This window comes from Cyclopterus lumpus, chromosome 4 (genome assembly GCF_009769545.1).
Source record: "Cyclopterus lumpus isolate fCycLum1 chromosome 4, fCycLum1.pri, whole genome shotgun sequence".
NCBI lineage: Eukaryota > Metazoa > Chordata > Actinopteri > Perciformes > Cyclopteridae > Cyclopterus > Cyclopterus lumpus.
This window is the reverse complement of record NC_046969.1, coordinates 8,090,240-8,112,692: the sequence shown is the minus strand read 5'-3', so window position 1 is coordinate 8,112,692 and position 22,453 is coordinate 8,090,240.

The following is a 22,453-nucleotide window of genomic DNA, read 5'->3' as shown; positions in this document are numbered from 1 at the left end:
CTCTTTGCTCACGATTACATTCCCTCTGCCCTGCTAAAATAGCCTCTTTCTCTCTCCACAGATCTGGAGATAGCCGTTGTGTTCAGATAATCGAGGAGAACGGTCAGAAAGGCATGAAAGTGAGTTCGCAAATACAATTTAAGCCCGGAGAGAGAGAGAGGAGAGCACACACACACACACACATACACATATCTGCCTGCATTGCAAACAAAGACCGTGAATACAGGTATTATCCGTTATCGGCGGCCCCGTCTCCGGCTTCACAGGCAGATCGAGAGCTGATTGCAGAGCCACAAAAGGTGACGTTTTTCCTACAAATTGTAGAACAAGGCAAAGATGAGTCTACAGCCATGAAAGTCCTTTTGTGAGGCAGTTATGCTTACTGTAAAGACAATCACACTGGGAAATGGATACAAATTGTGCCTCACAGGTTGCTTTTCATCTTGAGCAGTGGTTTCGGTAGAAACATTTTTAACCGATTATGGTGCCCATTGAATCACCAAAGTGCCAAAACATTAAATAATAGTCAAGCTTTTTCACTGAATAATTGAAAGGTTTGACCTGCCAGAGGGACTAGAGTGTAACCTCTGGGGACCCTGAATGTCATGTCTATCCACCCAATATTTGTCAAGGTATTTCAACATCTACACTAGCTGAGGTTAAAAAAAACACCATATTTTAACAAGGATTTGGCAAAAACAAATAAATACATGAGCCAATCCTCAAACCTCATGGACCCAATTTTAATTGTTTTCTTTCAGCCATTCTTGCACAAAAATCCCATGGTGTGTGAAATACTGAGGGTTTTGGACAAAGCCAAGTCAGCTGAGGACTCTTGCCTTTTCTAACTCAACTAGAATTGACGCCTAGCGGTTGTTCACCTCCGCCAACCGGAGGTTGCAATTTATATCCATGTCCGTCCAAAATGTCATCAATTCATCATTTCACCCTATTAGACATGTGTGACAGTCATAATTAGCATATTATTGAGTTATGGTTTTGTGAGGTCAGTGACTTTTGACCACCAAATTCTAATCAGTTTGTCATTGAGTCCACATGGATTCGTGCCCAATTTCCTTTTTTTAATTGTCCCAAGTCGTTCTTCAGATATTGTGCACGAGAATGAACAGACAAAGCATAAAAAAAAAAAAAAGTTTAAATGGAATAACCCTTTACTGCTTTCAAAACGCATTAATACATTGTTCATGCGTTCTGTGTAGATGAGCGCGTTAATTCGCTACTTGATTAATGCATTAATTAGTAGAATGAAGGAGCGCGTTAGCTAAACAGGTTGCGTTTAATAAATGATGGTGATTATGTGACGACATAAGTCGGCTGGAGAGAGTGTGAAAACAGCTAAGAGTCATTAAACTTCCATAAAGACATCTCTTCTCTGTGTGACAATGGAATAATGGAACGGTGGCGCAAACACACTGACGAACACACTTTCCCACACACACACACTTTCCCCCCCACATACACACACCTACCTGCCTCTTTACATGCATCAGTGTAAAGCCACACAGCGTGACCAGGAAAAGGCAAGCTAAGGAATTCCAAAAGGCCAACAGGAAAATATTTCCACTCAAATCACAGACGTGGCAGGAACGAGGAACAAAGGAAATCAGTGAGGAGGAGCAAAACGCTGACCTTGGAAACCAAACAAACAAGAATGTGTAATGAAGCACCTTCTGCCACGAGGCATCGGTTGTGTTTATGCTTTGCTTTTCACAAACGCGAGCGCACATCGATTCAACCGACACTGCAGAACTGTCACGGGGAGGGCTCTCACAACCTGCAGCATCGACGCCTTCAACGTTCCCACAAGTCAGATACTGAACTAAATCTGCTGGGAATTTATAATGAAGTGATGAAGATAAACAGTAGGGATAAACATTTTTTTTAAAAAGACAACCTCACGATTAATGTAATGGTGTTGAAGGAAAGTGACAAGCCACTTTGTGAGAATGATAGACGATGAAAAGGGCTTTTTTTAGAAGCTGCAGTAGACATGAATAATGGCCGCCGGTAGTTCGTTTGCTTTACTGATCCAGTTCACGGTGATTTAGTGTCCACGCCAATTTCTTCAAATATCGGTCTTTTGTGCTAAAGAACGGCAACGTTTGTCAAAGTCTTACAGCATTATAGCTGTGATTTTCCGGCAACCGGGTGTTATTGATGACGGCGCTCTAATTAGGTGTGCCCGATACGAGGGCCCGAAACTGGAAGAGCCTCAACAGAATGCAGGCATCGTCAATGTAAAGCAGTTAAACCCGTTAGAAAATAAACAGGCTTAACCACGGTAAATGCACATGCAAATATCACACCAATCTAAGAGGCTGAATATAATTTAGCAGCGACAGCATAATGTTTAAGATGCAATGGTTTTGCCTAATGTGAAAGACTTCCTGAGAAATAATCTCTACAATAAAAAGATACAATTAGATACAGCCTTTCTCGTTATGTATGTAGATTCAATATAACGAGAGTATAAACTATATTTTTAGAAATCAAGCCCATGCATCCATAGCTGGAAAAAATTCAAACAAATGGAGCAAATTATGTATAATATAAGAATATAAATTGAGAGGATAAGAAGGTAGGGGAAAGTGTTTCAGTAAGAAAAAAAAACATATTTCCATGAACTTGAAAATAAAACATTCCTGTGTTGTCTGTACTTTGTTATAATTGTAATATTTATGTTTTTGTAAAAGGTTGACTTTGAGCTTGCTTAAATAATTAGTACAATTATTGTTTTTCAGTTTTTTTTATTTTACAAGAAGACTTAAAAAAGGAATAAAATGTACATACACACCCAGAAAAAAATCAATAACGTTCTTGTGGCTTGCCTGGCAGACTGGGGATGACTGATGACACCAGTACACTGGGCCAAAGCTGGGCTGGCTGTTGCCGAGTGGAGATGACTGAAGCTCAAATTGGACAAAGTCCAGATTTCTTTAGAACCGAACAAACCCTGGCAGCCAAACAAGGGGCGGGAGCTAACCAGTCACTGAACCGAGACCCCGAGCAACAGCACTGGGTTGTGAGGGGATTTTGCCCACTGGCCAAAAATGTAATTTCCCGTATGAGAATGTTGTAAAACAATTAATACATTTCTTTGAGCATCACAAACCTTCTAATATAACTTTGCATTAGGTCCAATATAAATATACTTTATTTTTTTTTTGTATATCGTAAAAAGACAAATTTAAAGCAGCGTGTTGTGGCTGAGAGCAACAGTATGAATTACAGCATGAACAACTCCATCTGCTCGAAAGATACACCAAACATTTCCCTGCTTTAATTCCGTCTGTACGTCACGACAGATCACGAGGGCAGAAATGAGCCTCGGGCCAGTGAATTGTCTTTTGAGCACCACATCTCACACACACACACACACACACACACACAGTGTAAACTCAGAGCCGTGTGTTTAACCTCACACGCCTCCACAAACGCAGGGTCGCCGTGTCAAAATGAGTCCCGTGTCTCACTGTGCTCGAGTTGTGTTCTCACGTATCGGATGACCAGCTTGAAACACCTTCACGTCCCAGTGGAAGGCAGCGGGGTATAAATGTTTGAGGGAAGATTTATAAACCCGACGTGGTTGTTTGCGTCCATCGACTTATTGCTGACGTTTCAGGAGATTAAGTTTTTCTGCCAGTGTTTCGAGGACCTGGGACGATGAAAGATGAAAGTCGACAGGGAGAAGAAAACGGCGTTTGACCCGAGGGCTCGATGTGGGCAGAGCAGGACCAACTGCTGCACCGGGCAAACACTGACCTCCTTTTCCTAGTGCACACAGCATCTCTTGCTCTAATGAAACGAGCGGTTTCATTCAGGTCAAATCTACACAGACGCACTACAGAGTCAGGACTTCATAGGAGATACTCTCCATCACTCTCCGTGACCCTGTCTGAAGATTTATCCTCTCGAACTGAGTATTCAGGATTCTTGGGAGACTGGTGTGTGTGTGTGTGTGTGTGTGTGTGTGTCCGGGCAGATTTAGCCTCTGCCCGGAGACACTTCTGGTTTTACAAATTGTCTTTTCAACTCAAAAGCTCTCCAGTTGGCAAAATGTAATCCCAACTGGCTTCTGTGGCACTGACACACACACACACAAACACACAGTACCAGCGGTGCCAAGCACTACAGTGCTCTTCTCATCAGCTCAAATACCAACACAATAGTTCAATTGTGAAGAGTGGTTTAGTTTATGGATGGCCTGTGTGTGTGTGTGTGTGTGTGTGTGTGTGTGTGTGTGTGTGTGTGTCTGTTTGGTCTAATCCCTCTAAATCTGCTGCTCTGTATGACTGATTTTACAGCCCAATTTATCACTTCCCACACTTCTCTTTGACAGCTCAAAGCCCAGTTAGGCCCCTCCGCACATGATCACCCACAAGGTGTAGGCTTACATAACCAATATGCACTAGTTCGGAGGAGGACACCTTTGGCGTTTGCATCCGCCTATTCTCGAGCCTGACATCGCTTCCTGCCGAGAAGGAGATCATGGGGCAGATCTGGGCCCCGTTCCATGAAAGCATCTCTCGGGTACGATCACGGTTACACTTGAACTGCTTTCAACTTGTGAGAGTACAGCAGCCAGGTGTGAAGTGCAAGTGGCACGCATTGGCCGAGGCTAGCACCGCGACACAGGCCTCCTGGCTCTGGATCCCTCCATGAGGAAGTCAAAATGATGGAGAAGAGATGGACACACACTCTTCTGATTTTTTTTTTTTACAAAGAACATCCAATAAACCGCCTTTTTTTGTGTACATAGTGTTTATTAATTTACCTATATTGTTTTTAGCCATTTTCTCATGTGTTTGTCATACTGTATTGCATCTGTGCTGTATTGTATCTGTGTTGTCTGGACTGGACTCTGCCTCTTGGCCAGGTCATCATTGAAAATGAGAATTGGTTCTCAACTGATTTCACCTGGTTAAATAAAGGTAATATATAGATGGACACTGCCTCAAGTGTTGGCATGCTTTCAGTCCAACACAAAACATATGGGTGTCAAACAAGAGCCGCCACATGAAGCATCTACATCCCAGTGTAGCAGGAAGTCACTCTCGGAGCAAAACGCTGGTGCTTAAGGTATCTCGAGAGCTATTTGTCTGTATTCAGGAAAGTACACCTGCACTTATTTTACCAAAAGAAGAACCCTTCGCATTAAATTGTCCACACAATAAATGCACGTGGTTTCCTGTGAACCTTCCTCTTACTTCTAACTCAGAAATAGGCTCTCGTGGGGGGGCAGCAACATAGTTCGTCTTTGGCATGAAGTTGAGAGTAAAATGACGGACCGAAGACACTACAAATAAATGATTAAACTAATGCTTGCCGGCCATTTTGATTGCAAACGATTCTGAGGTTCATTCCATTGTTGCTGCAAGGTAAACAGACAGGATAAAACCTTGAAGTGCAATCATGAACAACACGCAGGACAAAGATGCTTTCACAGCCTCTCACATGCTTGTCTTTTAATGAATTCCATGATGTGGAAAAACTGCACTTATAAACTGCTCATTAACACCAACATTGCAGTAACCCCCCCACCCCCCCGAAACGCATTACTTCGTCGGAGACAAAACAAGCTGCTTGAATTATTTTTACAGTTCCTCCGATTGATGAAATTAAAGCGGTCAAACGACTTGCACCTCGAGTCCATCGAGAGACTTCAGAGGACATTAAAGATGCAGCGAGGAGGAGGCCGTTAAAAAGAGCTGTGGTTTTTATAGGGGCCTATAAACGGGCCGCGGGAGAAAGCAGATCTCCCGTGGACAGGGCAATTTCTTTCACCCCTCCCGCATTCCTTTGTGAACATAAAACCGAGTAGCTGCACACAAATCAGGGAGGAGGAGGATTTACAGGCGGAGCTCCTGAGTGGCTACAGGGTGCAAGTCTGAAGGAGGAAGCGAGAATATCGCCCCGTTGGACAAAGCAGCAGGTCGGGTGTTTAGGTCTTCGCTTAAGAAGTCGTCCTTCACGAGAAGACGCTTTTTGTCTGGGATTGTGAGGGGGGTTTAGCAACTTTGGGAAGCAAATATTTACAATTGTCCTGCATAATATTGAACAATAAGTCTTCAAGAAATTGCCAACGACATTTTTATTTTAAAAGTGTTATCTTCTGATCCGGGCAGTAATCGCCAGATGAATCAATAGTGAAACTAGTTTTTAGGTGCGAGAGATACAGGATATATCCTACAGGACACATGGTGGGTATTTCCCATGAATATTTCAAAATGTTACTTTTTCCAATGTTCATAGCATGGTTGGAACTCCACATAAGATGACAATTAAAAAGATTAGCTTTACTTCACAGGTTTGTAATGTTCTTTGATTCCTAGAGGAAAGGAGCTTTGTAACCTGATGCCAATTAACCGTAACTATGTTCAATGTTCTGACGCAGTGGTTTGGGTACGAGTTTGGGTAGTTTATAAACAGCTGTTTATGTTGAGGCATTATTGTTCTGGAAAGAAAAACTAAATAAAACCAAAGTTGCAGCTAACTGAATGAATAATAAGGAAAAAGGAGAGGACGGGTCAGTTGAGAAAGCAATTTCACCACAAGGTTCACCAGCTTTCAAAATCGGGTCACATGAGCTTCAGCACTCGCCGTTTCGCACTAAAACGTCACGAATTTGAAGATTTTAAACTTTCCATTTTCTCTAAGCACTTTGACCTCATGGCCACGTTGGATTTAAAGGTTAGGTGCAAAATGAATCTGCCACTGCATGACAACAGACTCGATGATGATCTTGTGATATAAATCGCTGCTGAATGGACTTTGCAGTGGGAAAAGTTCTCTCATCTGCGGTTTCTTGAGGTCAAGATTGAACTTTGAGCCTGAACTTTTAAAAAGGTGAACATCTTTTTTAGTTTAGTTTATACTCGCGAGGCACGCCACAAATTGACATAAGCCCGGGCCCGCAAGCGGTCGAGGCGCTTGTTTTCATTAACTTGGCACAAATGCACTGATGAAAATACTATTTACATGCCTGGTGTTTGATACTAAATTGGCCAATTTGTTTTGAGATCCTTTAAAAACAGGAAGTCCTAAAAAAAGTTTGCCAGCCAAATCCATTTGTTTACAGGCTCTTCAACGTTTGTTTCTTTCTAATGCATTTAATACTTGACTTCTTTCCTCACATGGCTTCTACAAAAGGCAATACAGTAGTTGGAGCGTGTGCAGCCATCTGCGCGAGTATAAACAAAGCTTACGAAGCTAAGGCGGGGAAACGAGGCCAAAGAAAAGAAAGAAGCACGGTAGAAAAGCAAGACGGGGGAAAGAAATCAGGTACATTATAAAAAAAAAAAAAAAAAAAAAGGTCAAGTTTCCTTCCAGCTGAAAAGAGATTTAATTTCTATTTTATTTATTATTTTATCTTTATTTCCACAAAAATCTAAATCGACGAGGCCTTCTTTTTTTTTACGGGTGTTGCTTATTCTTTAACTGCTCACAAGTAAATCCTCCTCGGCTCAAGAGGAGAAGCCTCCCAGCTCAGCGCAGTGATTCCAAGGCCAATTAGGCAGCCAGTCAAATAAAAGCTTTATTGACAACAGCTCTCCCTGCCGGTACGCCTTGCTGAGCCTCCCCGTGGCTCTCCACACTGTGACCTGAACCTCTCGTAGATGTATTCCCAGAACCGCTGCAGCCCAGATCTGCAGTTTAACAGCCTGCACGGGCGGGTCACCGCCGTACGGCACCGAGGAATTAAAGCGCCGCATCCTCGCGGCCCTGGCTCCTGTTTTATTCATGCCGCGTTTATTTGAAGCACCTTTCGCCATCACCGAACGACTCCGCAGCTCCACCGTATTCATCAATATAACACAGGCGGCGCGTGGACCTCCGTAATTGACTTTCAAAACTGCCACGATTAATCTCAAACAATAACACTTAAGAGATTAAAGACATTGGCATGCAGTGCTGGGGAAAATAAACCCCTCCCAAAAAAAACTATTAATACTCGCATGCTTTTATTTTTGGAAAATACTTTTTTTTTTTTTTTTTTTAAATGTTCTGGTTTTCTTTGGTGTGTGTTATGTGTATTTAAGGAGCCAAATAGAGTGCCCGTTTAATACCGGGTTTCAGCACCCATCCCTCCTTATATGTTCATCTCACAGAACTGTACAAAGCTCTTCAATTTGATTGTTTACCGTGTGTGACCTTATCTTGACACTCTGTGTGTGTGTGTGTGTGTGTGAGACAGACACATCAGTTTGCAAAGACTCTCGTTACGATACTCTAATTGGCATGCAGCCCTGCATGCTGCCGCCAAGAGTCACAGGGAGCGAATCAGCCGACCAACGCACTGCACAGCTGACTTCAAAGCAGGGAGCAAGACATCAGCATTTTGGGGTCAACATGTGTGTGCATGCCAGTCCCCAAAACCTCTTTCATTTTCTTGAATCAAGGACTTTTTTCTTTTACAACAGAATGAGAATCATCTTAACTCATCTCCAACACACATGCACTTGTTTTTTCCTTTAGAACATAAGTCACTCCTGAAACCAGTGTTGTGATCAGATGCCAGCCACTCCACTCAAGGTCAGTCAGGAGGTTAGATTAGATGATATTTAAAACTGACTGAATGACGAACAGGAAAAAGACAGGCAGCCAATAGATGTTCTGCCAATTCACGACTCCAAATGACTGACACACACACACACACACGAGAGAAGGTCAGCAAACAAGAGCCCTTGAATATCTGCGACAAAGACTGGTTCCTGCTCAGTTAGCTAATTCCTAAGTGCCTCTACACGATCCGTCATCCTCTCTCATATTCAGCCTTCAAGAATATTTCTCAACTCCTGAGAAGGAATAAAAAAAAGATCTGCCAGTGGTTTGAGATAATTCCATGTGTGTCAGTATATTGAATAATAATCCTCAAACATGTCATAAATCTCCGGTTATCCGGCAAAAGTCCGGGCCGACTGCGGCAGAATGAGGACAGGGCTGCCAGGTTTGGTTAGGTGCTGATGGTGCAGACTTTTGACAGAATTAACTCCACCGAGCAGCAGTCGGATCAGCTTTGGGCCAGTGTTTACGCACTGGGAGACTGGTTTGTTGCATCGGTCGAGCCCGATTGCAATTATTTGATTGACATCAATAAGAAAAGAATTCTAATTATTTTAAGTTAATTTAAGTATGTAAAGTACCGTTATCTTGTATCATTCATCTGCTATTTGGGGAGTCATGTTGAACCATCACCCTCTCTGAATCTAGCCGCTAAAATGGTATTTTCCTCAAATTAATTAGCAAATGGAAAAAATGTTTCTTGGTGCAAAACCTGATATGAGTTCTAGACCCAAAAACAGACAGAATGACTCAAACCAATATGTTTCCAGCACCATAATCACTGCATTTGGTCTGGTCACAGTCTTAATCTTGTTTATTCATTCTCTGAATCAGATATTTTCCCAGATTTAAATTAAAATATGCCCCATCTTATTTAAGTGTGTGTCGTTTGTGGTCAGAGAAAATGTTTGCGTCTTGTATTATATCAGTCAGATATCCTATTTACTCGTCCTTTGGTTTAGATAGTTCTTTATTTATAATCCAAATATACACTTTAGACTATAAGTGTCGTATTGGCCGGCTAGTATGGCAAGAAACTCCCTCCTCGACTGATGATATGGCTACTTGATATTGCATCGTAGTTTGGTTTTTAACTCCACTCTGCTCAAACCAGTAAATCCACATCCGGCAGAGAATCAGAATCAGCTTTATTGGCCATGTACGTGTGCACATACATGGAATTTGACTCCGGTTACACGTGAGAGTGGAGGTAATGTCAGACTGAAGATATAAAACAGAGTTGACAAGTCTGTCTGATACCCAGCAACACTGCTCCTTTTTTTCTTCAAAAAAAACCCCTACAAAAATAAATAAATAAATAAATAAAAATATGAAAAAGGTAAGAAAGAAGAAATAAAAAATGAAAAGAAAACAAATCTAAAAAAAAAAAAGGTCAAAGACGGTACTGACACTCTTTGGGGAAGACAAAGACAGAAAGGTTCACTGGCAGAACCGATACACAGCTTCCCTCTTTTCTTTTGTCACACTTTACACAACGCGCCTCAATGCCTCCTCTCTTCACTGTGCAGCATCTACGCCCACTCGCACACAGAGCGGCCATTAGAGCCTAAACAAAGAGCTCAGAGTCGAGCTAAATATAAACCCACAGGCCGGGGCTGCGCTCATCGATCCCCTGAACTCATCGCACAGCGGAGAGGGTGCAGGAGATGATTCCCGAGCTGTCGACGCCCACACACACACACACACCTTGGTGAACACACTACATGGACACACTCTGTCTGTGAGGCTGGCAAATTACTGCTCTGCTTTGGTTTTTTTCCTGCTGTCCCTCCTGCGTGTCTCTCTCTCTCTCTCTCTCTCTCTCTCTCATTGTGTTTGATCTCCCACTCATTATCCAGTACGGCGGCATTTCATCACCTCCCCGATCACTTTGATCCGCTTCGTCACCGTCGAAAACCTCTGAAGACACGGAGACATTCAAGCAGCCTGGCGCTCAATTAAAAAAAAAATGATTGCCATCGACAGCCTCTATTTCATATGTGTGTGTGTGTGTGTGTGTGTGTGAGGTCAAACATGCACAATAGAGCAGGCCAATCTGAAGGTTATGAGCTTTTTGTCCAAGCCTCGTCTCCTATTTATGAATTATTATCACATGGAAAGGAAATGTAATGTAGGGTTTTAAAAGAAAATAGTTTTATACTCCATGGGTACTATTTTTGGAGTCAATCCTATCGGCTTTGAGGTCAACGTAGTCTGTTTTCTTTGTTTTTCCCCCTCACAGAAATGCTTGTTTGGCACCTCTTCGTCAGTTCTTCTTTGCTGTTTTTTATTCTATTGCTGTTCGGCCACTGTCAATGAACGCCAACACTTCCTATGCAGCGTTGACTTCCGTTGGATTGAAAAGCGGTGAAGTGAAATCTTACAAAGTTCTGGTCAAGGGACAACCAACTCGGCTCCTTATTCATCTGTAGCCCCACCGTCTCAGCCTCATTACTGCCGGCTTTGATCGTGTCATCGCCGACCTGATCAGCACCGCGTACCGACGTAAAACTATGGGCCGAGAACAAGTTCATTTCCACTAAATATAAACGGAACGACGGTTTGAAAAGCGAATGAATGTCATGGATTCTGTTTGGTAGGAATCTCCAGCTGCCAGGTTTCAGTTCAGCCCGATTAATGTGAAACATTCCTCTGCATGGTCTCCTGCTGTTGTTGTTGTTGTTGTTGTTGTTGTTGTTGTTGAGGTCAGCTGAGTCGAACTATAGCACAGTGTGCATGGTTTTTCACACCATTTAAAAAGTCAGAAAGTACAATGGTCGCACGCCACTTAGACTATACAACATTTCTTTTAAATTTAAATTGAATTTGTTCACACGGTCAATCTATGCTTGCATCCAATCTGTGGAGAAATCCTTCACCTTGCAAGCTAGGAGGGCTGGAACAGAGCAGGGCAAACAGAGGCTGCTCTGGCCTCGCTGTTCTGCTTACCGCTACGCCGCCACTGCTGCTGTGATTTGTGACTGCAGGAATGTGGCCCTGTGTGGAGGCTGCGTGGATAGATATATGGAGGGATGGAGGACGAGTGGCTTTGCTAGCACTTTAACTAAGAGCACCAGCCCCACCGAGCAGAGATGTATAGAAACGAGCCATTAACCCAGAGGGTATGGATGTTATTTATAAGAGACGGACCCAACCCACTCCAATAAAACAGACGGGCAGCCAGACAATTAAAGAGAGCAGCGAGGCAGAGGAGGAGAGAACACTGCTCTGCGTCTGACCCATTTAGAAAATGAGGAGCCATAAACACAGCGGATCTGAACTCGGTCTGCAGCAGACAGCCGAGGTTAAAACGGAGCGAACCACCCAAACTCTGTAAAAACACTACTCAAAAGCCTGCACGGTTCAGAATAGCTTTTCAAGTGGGGCAGCCCATTTCGCAAGGCTTTGGTTTCTGCTCTGTCCTAAATAAATCATCAAGAATCCAGCTGCACTGAAACAGACACACACACACACACACGGTACGCACCCCACGCATCTGACTGGGATCATGACCAGGAAATACTGGAAGAAGTCAAAGCAGGCACCGATGAACACAGATTCAGGCAGAGCACATCGGGAGCTACCAGAATACAAAGTGACATATCAATAGACAGAGAATGTGGTGCATTGATCTGCTGCTCTTCATGGAGTGCCTAATTGTTACTGTGCTACAATAATTCTGACAGCTTGATGTATCGGAGTAACAGTCCAAAAAAAAAACAAAAAGGTATGCAATATTAATAGTTGCAAATAGGAGCTGAAATTGTGTTGTGTTTGGCATTCAACAATTATTTGATAATCAATAGTGATTTTTTTTGTCGACTGACCCAAAAGACCGAGCATGGTAAACGCTGGTGGAATTGATAAAAACTTACTCTGGTCCCGTTCGATTTAGTGTGTCAGTGAGCCAGCATGCGCAATACCAGGGCCCTGGCCCATCTCAATGGAACAGGGCCATAATTCATGTTAAAGATTACACCTGTGTTTACCCTGCAATCCCATGCATCATAACGGCTGCTGTGAAATGGGCCTATTGTTTCAGCTCTGAATCGGTTGTTGCAGTTTAGCCAAACTTATCCATCGACCGTATGCAAGACGTGGACGTAGTCACCGTGACGTCGCCCATTGGTTCGTGGGTGACTTCGTCATCCATCATGCTCGCCCCCTGCTGGTCAGCAGAGAGAATGCAAGTTTTAAGACACTGACGCATCGGCTTTGCTCTAAACTTTCGGCATGAACCCGTTGTGGTATTATAGATAAGATGACCAAAGCTACTAAAACATGACCAACGCTGTTATGCATGGGAATCATCCCAGGGAGGAGAAGGAGGACGTAGGCCCGGTGGGTTTCATGCAGGGCTGACATTTGTCTCGACTGAAGCTGAGGGATCAGTGTAGATCAGCTCAACAGCAGGCACAGCTGCAGGTCATCAGCCGAGCTGAACAGGCAGCGAGGCCATGGAACAGCTCTCTGTGGTTGTAGTTTGTATACCAAAAAGGTACATGAGAGTAATAAGGCTGTTAAATATATAAATAGATGGAATTCTCACTTATTCTCTTCAGTGGCATCTCCAGATTGTTTTGCACCTCTGTGAATTCTGAGCATCTTAGATTAGATCCCATGGTGCCAAGGTGGAGGCAGGTTCAAGTGCTGTACTAACAGACAGACTTACGTTCATGATCTCATGTCGCTTAGAGCCCCAAAATCGGCGGCAACCGCCCTCGGGCCTCGCAACTTTACTCGACGTACAAAGATGTCGTCAGTCAGAGCGATGGGGTTGCAACTGTGTCACGGCGATTGCAACGCAAATGAGATCCTAGAAAGCTCCATGGCCAGCCCTGATGGGGCCCACATACAACCTCAGACACGAAAGAACTGCCGTGCAAACTTTTTTTGCACTTTTCATTTCATTTGTAACGCCGTCGAAACCACAACTCAGGTTCATGTTACTGCTAAGTCAGCATGAAGAGGACCCAAACATCCTTGTGATGCGTTTGTGAGCCGTGTGGGAGGCACTCACCTGAAGCAACAGCTGCTCCAGGAGGCTGAGCACTAGCATCGGCCTGTGATCCCCCGGGGGTCCGCGGTACAGGCCTGGACCAGGATTTGACCGCAGGAGGGCCACCCCTCACCGCCCCGACGTACTCCACAAAGGTCCCTGGAAAGTCTCCCTTCTCCTTGGTCCTCTCGTTGGTGCCGTGCAGCCAGCCTTTGGGACTCCGCTCGTCCCCGTCCTGGTAGTCCAGCCTCGGCTGGGCCATCAGCGAGGCCTTGGGGACGGTGAGCAGGTCGCCCGTCTGGAGGCTGATGTCATTGCCGCGCTCCCGATTGTACTCAAAGAGGGCCCGGTACTGGAAACTGTCAGAGGCCATGGCAACGGGGGTTCATAGGGCGGTTCTAAAGCCAAAAATACAGATGTTGCCTGAGATTTGCGGTGTGAAAAGTGAAGTCTTGAAAAATACCACACGTAAACTCAGTTAGTTAGAAATCCCTGAGGTGAAACTGGAACTCAACCTAAACCTGGGAAACCTGTGTTGGCGCATGAGATTTGACGAGTCGTGCTGACTTGGATGACACGGTTAGAAATGATAAAAATCTGATCCCTGAGGTGGAATTTGACACCCTTTTAAGTCCTACAACCCCATTAAGAGCAGGTCCGACCTTCTTAATCCAAAAATAAGTCCTTTAAGTGCAAAAGAAACTGAATTGATCCGCCAACATTTGCTTTAATACTTTAGATTTGGTGAAATGACCGTGCAGTTCTTTATAAAAAAATCCACAGTATGAATCCACCCGACGGTTAAAAAGGTGTCCAGTCGGAGGCCTCCAATTGGACAGAAAGACTGCTCAGCCACCACTCTGTGCCTGTGCTGTAAAAAAGAAAGAAAAAAGCAGAGCAAGGTGGGTGGAGGTGGAGGTGGAGGGGGGGTCTGGATGGTCTGGAATTAACTGGAGGGTGGCACAGTTTTCTAGGACGGGGCGACCTCCAGACGATCCCCCAAAGCGTCGGCAAGGATCCTCGGATGTTAATGAGAAAGTGTAGTGTATGTCAGACCAGACACACACACACACCTGAGGAAACCACTGCAGTGCAGGATTTGGCTTCTTCTTGGGAGCGTCCCTGTGTGCACTCTTCTGTGTGAAATCCTGCTGCTTCGCCTTTCTCTGGTCTGTGCAGCCTCCTGGAGCAGACACACACACACTTAAAAAGGAAGTTCTTCAGGGTTAACATCATCATCACACACACACACACACACACACACACACACACACACACACACACACACACACACACACACACACACACACACACACACACACACACACACACACACACACACACACACACACACACACACACACACACACACACACACACACACACACACACACACACACACACACACACACACACACACACACACACACACACACACACACACACACACACACACACACACACACACAGCTCAGGCCAGAGTCCTTTTGAATGTCAGCGATGCCAATTAACTGCAGAGCACGAGCGAAGCTTCAATTTAAGTCAATTGCAATGTGAGGATATCATTGGAGTGAACGCGCAGTGAACGCATCCCTCTAGCAGGCGGACTGAGAGACGAGCGGCCCAGACTATCACTTACAACAAGCGTGACGCGGCGAATGTGAACTTCGAGCCAGACAGCGTGGCCGACTCAACTCGCCCCCCGCCGTCTGCCGAAAACACACACGCACACACACGCACACGCACACACACACGCACACACACGCACACAAAAAAAAAACCTCACCGCTCGAACCGCACAGGGAGAGCCCCCCGCGTGCTCCTCCTCCGCCGCCGCCGCCGCCGTCGCCGACGCCCCGGTGCGCGAACCGTCCCGCTTGCGACACAACCCGAACCCCCGCCGAGCGAGCCCTTAGACATCCGCGAAGCCCCCGTCAGGAGGAGTGGATGTGCGTGGCTGGTCCGGCAGACAGGCAGCCTGCTCCGGTGCTGTGTGCAGTGAGCGGCAGTGCTGATGTCGGTGGGAAACCCCTCCCCCTTCCGTCTGCGAATTATGCCAGCCAGCCAGCGCGTGGAGACGGGACGGGGTCGGCGCGGCGCGGCTGCTGAGCTGCAGCATCAACAAAACAAAAAAAAGACTCCGCGTGACCCGGTTATGGTGTCCTGAGGCTCTGCTGCGTTGTTGCGCTCCGTAGGCACGCGGATAAGGGAGGATTGGAAAGCATGAGAGGCGATAAATGATGTAACAAACCGCGAGTGACCGGGGAGAGAGTGTCCGCGCATTTGTGTTCGCGTTTTAGGGAAGTTAATACATAATGTACATGTAAAAAAAACAAATAAAAAGGATTGAGGCTTGTGGGTGATGGGAGTGGAGCGCATGCTCGGTCGGCTGTTGTCTCGTGCGCACATGACGCAGCAGCAGACAGCGGCAGACTGCTGCGTCATCAGGTGCGCACGTTGTAGGGTTGGAGCTGCAGAGAACATTGAGGTACAACGTGTCTAAGGAGCGAGGAGGGCTGCCAGCCGACACTTTGATCCGACTTGTGAAAGCTGAAGGACAAAACGAACAGAGAAAATGTTTTGGGGTTGTTTTTTTACACACAAAAAAGGCTGCTGAGTAAGGGGTGGGATAATGTGTCTTTGTTGTCCAATCATAATCTGTCAACATTTGTATTTACTATATTACAATGTTCCCGATTTGTGTTTATTCTGAATGATATGCTCAAATGAAAGTATTGATCTCATCTTGGTTATTAATATATGCTGCCCATTTCTAAATGCATACATTGTTTCATTATTAATGTTTTCATTATTAATGTATTTATTTAGTATCTCAGCACATGTTATGACAAATTATATGTTTAACATGTTTTGATATAAATACAGTGCATTTGAGGTTTACAGGGACTTACGCTTACATACATATATAAAAGCAGCATCCGCAGCTCTTGTCTGGGAAGGTTGATATTGAAATAGTTCAAAGTAGAAGATAAAATGTAATATAAATGCAGACATTTAAACCGGAAAAGATAAAAAACAGGTAAGAGTCCACATGAATGAAACATTACAACAAGACACTGATATATTGCTGTGCGACAACTCTTTTGCAGGCAATTGATCTCTTGCAAAAAACTTTTAATGTTGTTCAAAATACCCTATTTCAACTGAAACTTGTTTTAAATACAGATGAGACAAAACGTATGTTGTTTTCAAACTGTCGGAGTAGGCCACAGAATATCCCTTCGGTGGTCACTCTTGAAGGAAATTAACTAGAGGTTGTTGACTCTTATAAATATCTGGGTATTTTGATCCATGACTCCCTCACTTTTAAGCCACATGTGCAGTACCTTGTGAAAAAGTTGAGTTTAAAACTGGGTTTTTATTTTTGCTTTTCAACTAATGTAAAAAAGTGATTAGTTGCTGCTACTTTTTTTACCTGTGTTGGACTATGGGGATCTTCTTTATATGCATGCCTCTGCTAACCGTCTTCGTATGGTGGACACGGCTTACCATGCTTCACTGGTTCATTACCAACTGTAAAGCTCTAACTCACCACTGTGTGGGACAATACTCTTTGCGTTCTCAGGACTTCCTGAACGGAATACCTGAACTGAAATGGGAAAAGGGCTTTTATGTAATCTGCACCCTCATCCTGGAATATGTTCAAATAACTGATACCACTTACTGGTTTTAAATATTAAATGAAAGAAATGGATGTTACAAGGGCACTTAGTAGTTGGGTGTGAACTGGCGTTTTCTCCAATGCATTTGTTGTTACAGCATGATGGTGTGCTTTACTCACTTGATGGCAATTAAAGCTTTCAATGGCATTTTTTCAGTTACTAAAACCATTTAATCAGAAGGCTGGGTCATTCTTTTTGTCCAAAGTGGTCTTTTTGATGGTTATGCTTTGACACACAAAGTACCTTTTTCAATGTAGGGCTACAATGCAGCCACAGATACTGACTGTATCACTTTGCCTGACGGTCACTGTCACTCAAACTGTTCCCTAAAGAGCAATGAGAACTTAGCCTAGTCTGCACATGCATGTTTCAACATAATAATAATTCACTTAAAACAGGTAGACAATATTTACACTGTCAGCCATGATAATACACCTCAACACAGAATCAATGTAAGACCTCACGTAAAGCCCTGATGGTCCAGCTGCAGCTTCCTCAACCTGATTTCTGAGTTTCCTGAATGCATCTCAAAGGGATGCAGGTTTGCTCTGTGTGGGTAGTGTGATGACCCTCTCACTCTGCAGCTGGGTCCCCGGCCTAACAAGGCTTCCTGGTGGGAGGAGCTCCGAGAGGGCATAAAAGGCGGCACCAAGGGGCGTGTCTCGCTCTCTCTCTCCATGATGCTACCACTCAGCAGGGCCTGCTGCACCAGCCTTGTCCTGTGCTGCTTGGAGCTTTTTGGGTTGTTGTGGCAATAAACAGGTTGCGTTTCGTGAGATCAATGTGTGGCCTCCCTTTTTGTTACTAGCCGTGAGCTAGGTGGTAACAGTAGTTAGCCTGCTACTAGCTAACTAACAACGACCCTCTGGGTTATTAACTCCTGGCGTATTTAGGAGCTTACCGTGACTCCGGCCAGCTCTCTTTCTGCAAGTTAAGATTCACAGAGTGTTTCTTTTCTGACTATTCAGCCGATTTACATGACTGCATCGTGTCTCGCAGGCATGGTGCATTGGAAAATGTGTAAATGTATTTTTTCACTCTTCTGGTCGACGAACATAGTATAGATAATAATACGACTGCAAATATATTGTGCACAATAATTTTTTCGAACAGGCAATTCAAATTAACAAAATATTGCTAGGGACAATTGTGTCTTTCCCAAAACTTTGGTTGTGACTAGTCCCTATGAACCATATGCAAGACACAGACAGACAGAGGTAAAGAATGTGTTGAAGAAAGGGATCAGGTTTGCTGTGTGATCATTTAAACTAATTAAAAACAACGTTATTTGGAGTGCCTCGATTGATCTTTGTTGCATGTTTTCTTCCTCCACTCTCCCTCTATGCCTTCATCAGACTAATAAGGGTGAAATGATTCCTAAAATGATGAAGCCCGATGATGTAGGGCTTTTTAGTGGCCACATTATATTTTCCTTAAAGAATTTCCAGTGTCAACTGTTTTTTATATCTTCTCTAAACATAACCTGGCTTATGTGATCAGGCCTGTTTTAAATCCCCCTTTTTTTAAATGACCCCGTGAGAATGACTCAAACACAAACGAAGACGCAAGCGAGGCACGCAAGATTAAACTTACCAGAGTTACCAGAAGAAAAATAATTAAACCCACAGCATAAATCATTATCGAGGCAACTGCGTAAAAAAGACAAAAGCAAAAACCCTATGAGGATGGATCTGGAGCTCGCCTGTGGTCTGTTTCTATATTTGTTGATATCCACAAAGCACAAGAGACACATTTCACGGATCAGTGAGGCACCCGAACTGAAGGGTTCTTAAAGTCTGGTGGTTCAGGACGACACAAAATGACAGCAGCAACAAATGGCTCCGAAGCTGCCGGCTATAGCTATGTCTCCTCTTCACGTCTCTATTGATGCACCAGTTCATCACAGAAGATGCAACATTATCAAATGGCAGGTGTATTTTTGTAATCCTTTCGATGGAGCCGGTCCAGCCGTTTCCTCTTCTTCCAGTCTGTTTGCTCAGTGATGATGTGCCCCCTGGGCCTGTCCTTGTGTCGGGCCCACAGAAAAAATGTTTTTTTGGTCTGTATGTCCAAATGTTTTCATGTTTTAAGCAAATACATATGTCTATGTATCAATAGAGGAGAGTGGATACAATGTAAGAAACATTTTGACTGGACATTCTGAGCCTTAGTTTGGACAAAAATGTATTTACGGTGTAAATGTTTTAGATTTGCTCACATCGTGGTAAAGCTGCACCCAAAAAGAAATCCATGCTGCAGAAGTGAAGCAACAAACTATTCTGTTCTCATGAATGTTCAGACAAAAAATTCAACGGGATTACTTTTGTAATTTTTGCAGTAAACCTGCGGTAGTCTTGTTTAAGTGCATTCAATGCCCAAACGACCGCCATGACAGCATCGTCCACTCCTCTTCATCATCGTCTCATCTCTCCGTTATGTTATCTATTCTGACACGCAGCCACGTATGCAAAATGTACGGCGACAGGAATCAACGAGGCCCGCAGAGAAGATATAATCTGGATATTATAGGCGTTTAGTCATGCTTGTGTCTCACTGTCAGAGATTGCTTCTTCTGTGCCTCCCGAGCTCACGTCTTCCCCTTTTGTCACATCTCCCAGGAACCACCGGCCAATCAGACGGAAGAAGATCTTTATGACAGGAAAGTGTGACTTCCCAGAGGAGATGGAGGCTAGTTGTCCCAGATGAAATGTGTCAGGCTGTACAGGCGTCATATCTCCCTCTATCGCATTGGGAGTGTGCAATTACTCATGAATGCAAACAGTCCGTGCTTGTGGAGTCCGTGTAGACACTTCCCGTGGAAGCATGAGGGAATGTTTGCTGGAGGCTGTCAGGACCGAGTATGGCTCCACATCATGGCAGACTGATCCCCACTCATGGTGCACCGTGACTGTCCGGTGTCACACATGTGCATCTGTGCAGCATTCAAAAAATTTTTTAAATACCTCTATGTTACACAACACAATTTCAAATTGACTGAACCTTGGTGTCCAAGACGCTCCAATTAAGGTTTTGACACTTTTTCAAGTTCTCCTGCTTTTTCCTTGAAGTCCTTGAATGCCTCCTCCTTCACCCATACATGTATCGAATGTATATACATTTTTTCCAAGATATCACCCTCCTGGCCTGAAGGAGTCCAACGATCATGTCAGACGCATGGTGCCAGTTCTATTAAATTGAAAGGGGCGGGCGGGCATGGCAAGCCCCACTGCAACTCATAATATCTTGTGTTGTTTCACCCCCAAAAAAACATGCATACGGCTCAGGCAGCCCTAGAGATCTAGTGATATATATATATATATATATATATATATATATATATATATATATATATATATATATATATATACGTATGGATATACATGTTTGATATATATATATATATATATATATATATATATATATATATATATATATATATGGGTTAGGGTTATATATATATAAAATACCTACTTCATCATTGGTTACATATTGTATACATGACGTGTGTAGTTCAATAAAATACTGAGGTTATTTACATTATTTCACAAGAAAGGTCTGAGAGAGAAAAAACCCTATTTTGCGAAGCAGAATTTTATTTTTGTTTTGTTTTTTAAATAATGTCCTACACAATAATAATTTCTCCACCACACCGTGCGATTGGCAACCCAACTCCCTCTCGGATATTATAAAGAACGCATCCGTTTTGGTTTGCCTCTCCCCGTAATTAGCTCGGTCGACACTAAAGCAAGTCTGCAGCGAGATCAAAACGTTCATCGCCATGGATACTAGACATGGTCAGAGTTCACTCACATGACCTCACCGTCTGTGTGTGTGTACGTGTGACAGCCGCAAAGCCCGAGAGGCGTCGGCCACCTCGTCGTGTTTTATCCCATCTGCATGTGGAACCTTTACACAGCACACATTTAGCAGTTATAACTAGATGCCTTCCAGGATGCCCTGCGGATCCAAACACACACACACACACACACACACACACACACACACACACACCTCATTTCTACAAACCGTGCTTCGTGCTGTGTGTGAGGATGTGCTCCAGTGAGCAGCAGGGTCAAGAGCTCATTGGTGGCCCAGGAGCGTTTCTCTCTTCAGGGGCTCCTCTGCCGTGCCTGGAGAAACCCGCCAGATAAGACCTAGTTATGTTGTCAATTAAATTACTTTGAAACACAGGGTTTAATGGCAAAACTCTTGGCCAAGTTTGAGACAGGCAGGAGGATTAAAGTTTTAATCTGCTGGACCGTGTGTAAATTTAGCTGGAGGCCGTGAGTGCAGAGAATCCACCTATAGCAGGTTTATTTACAGACACACAAACATGTTGTATACAGTCTGCACGCATCATTTAAGGGTTATCTGAAGTGGAAGTATTGATAAAAGCAAAATAATAATAATAATAATAATAATAATAATAATAGTAATAACTTTATTTATATAGCACCTTTAAAAACAGGGTTTACAAAGTGCTCTACATAGAAGCAAGGCAAAAAAACATTTCAGAAATACATGATGGAAAGATCAGGATACAGGAAAATGCTTAGTTACTTTTGACTCAATCCCACATTAACCGTCCTGCTGCCTGAAAAAAGGCCGCTGCTAAAAAAAGTCCCCAACAAATGCACTTTTTCTTCCTGTTTGAGAAAAGTTTATCAAAAGCTACAGTTGTGGGCTGTTTTAAGATATGACTGAGCCTTTAAAGAAAATAATCTATCATTTTTGGAGCCGTTTTAGTAGATGTAAGTCCGAACCAATGGAGCATACCCCTCAAGCCCGCCATTTATTCCTCATATGTCTGCCAATCATTTCTCACACATGCTCACTCATTGTTTATTCGCTGTCATTGTTCTGCGCCGTCAATCATGACACCAGCTGCGCAGATCAGCTGATCCCCTCTATCCAATAAGCACACGGAAACCATGACACGGTTAGCCAATCATCTTGCTGCTGTCTCATTTAAATATGACTGTCTCTCTACCTTCAGTTCATTCATGCTGCCGTTACGCACCCCTCCACCTCTCCATCTCCGCCCAGTCTTCACGGATCCATCAGCTTCATCATCATTCTATCAGCTCATCAGCACCACCAGGTCTGGACTCACGGGGGGATCTATCTCGTTGCTGATCGGGGCAGTCGGCCCTCAATTTCAAATCTCCCCGTAGAGAAAGACTCTGAG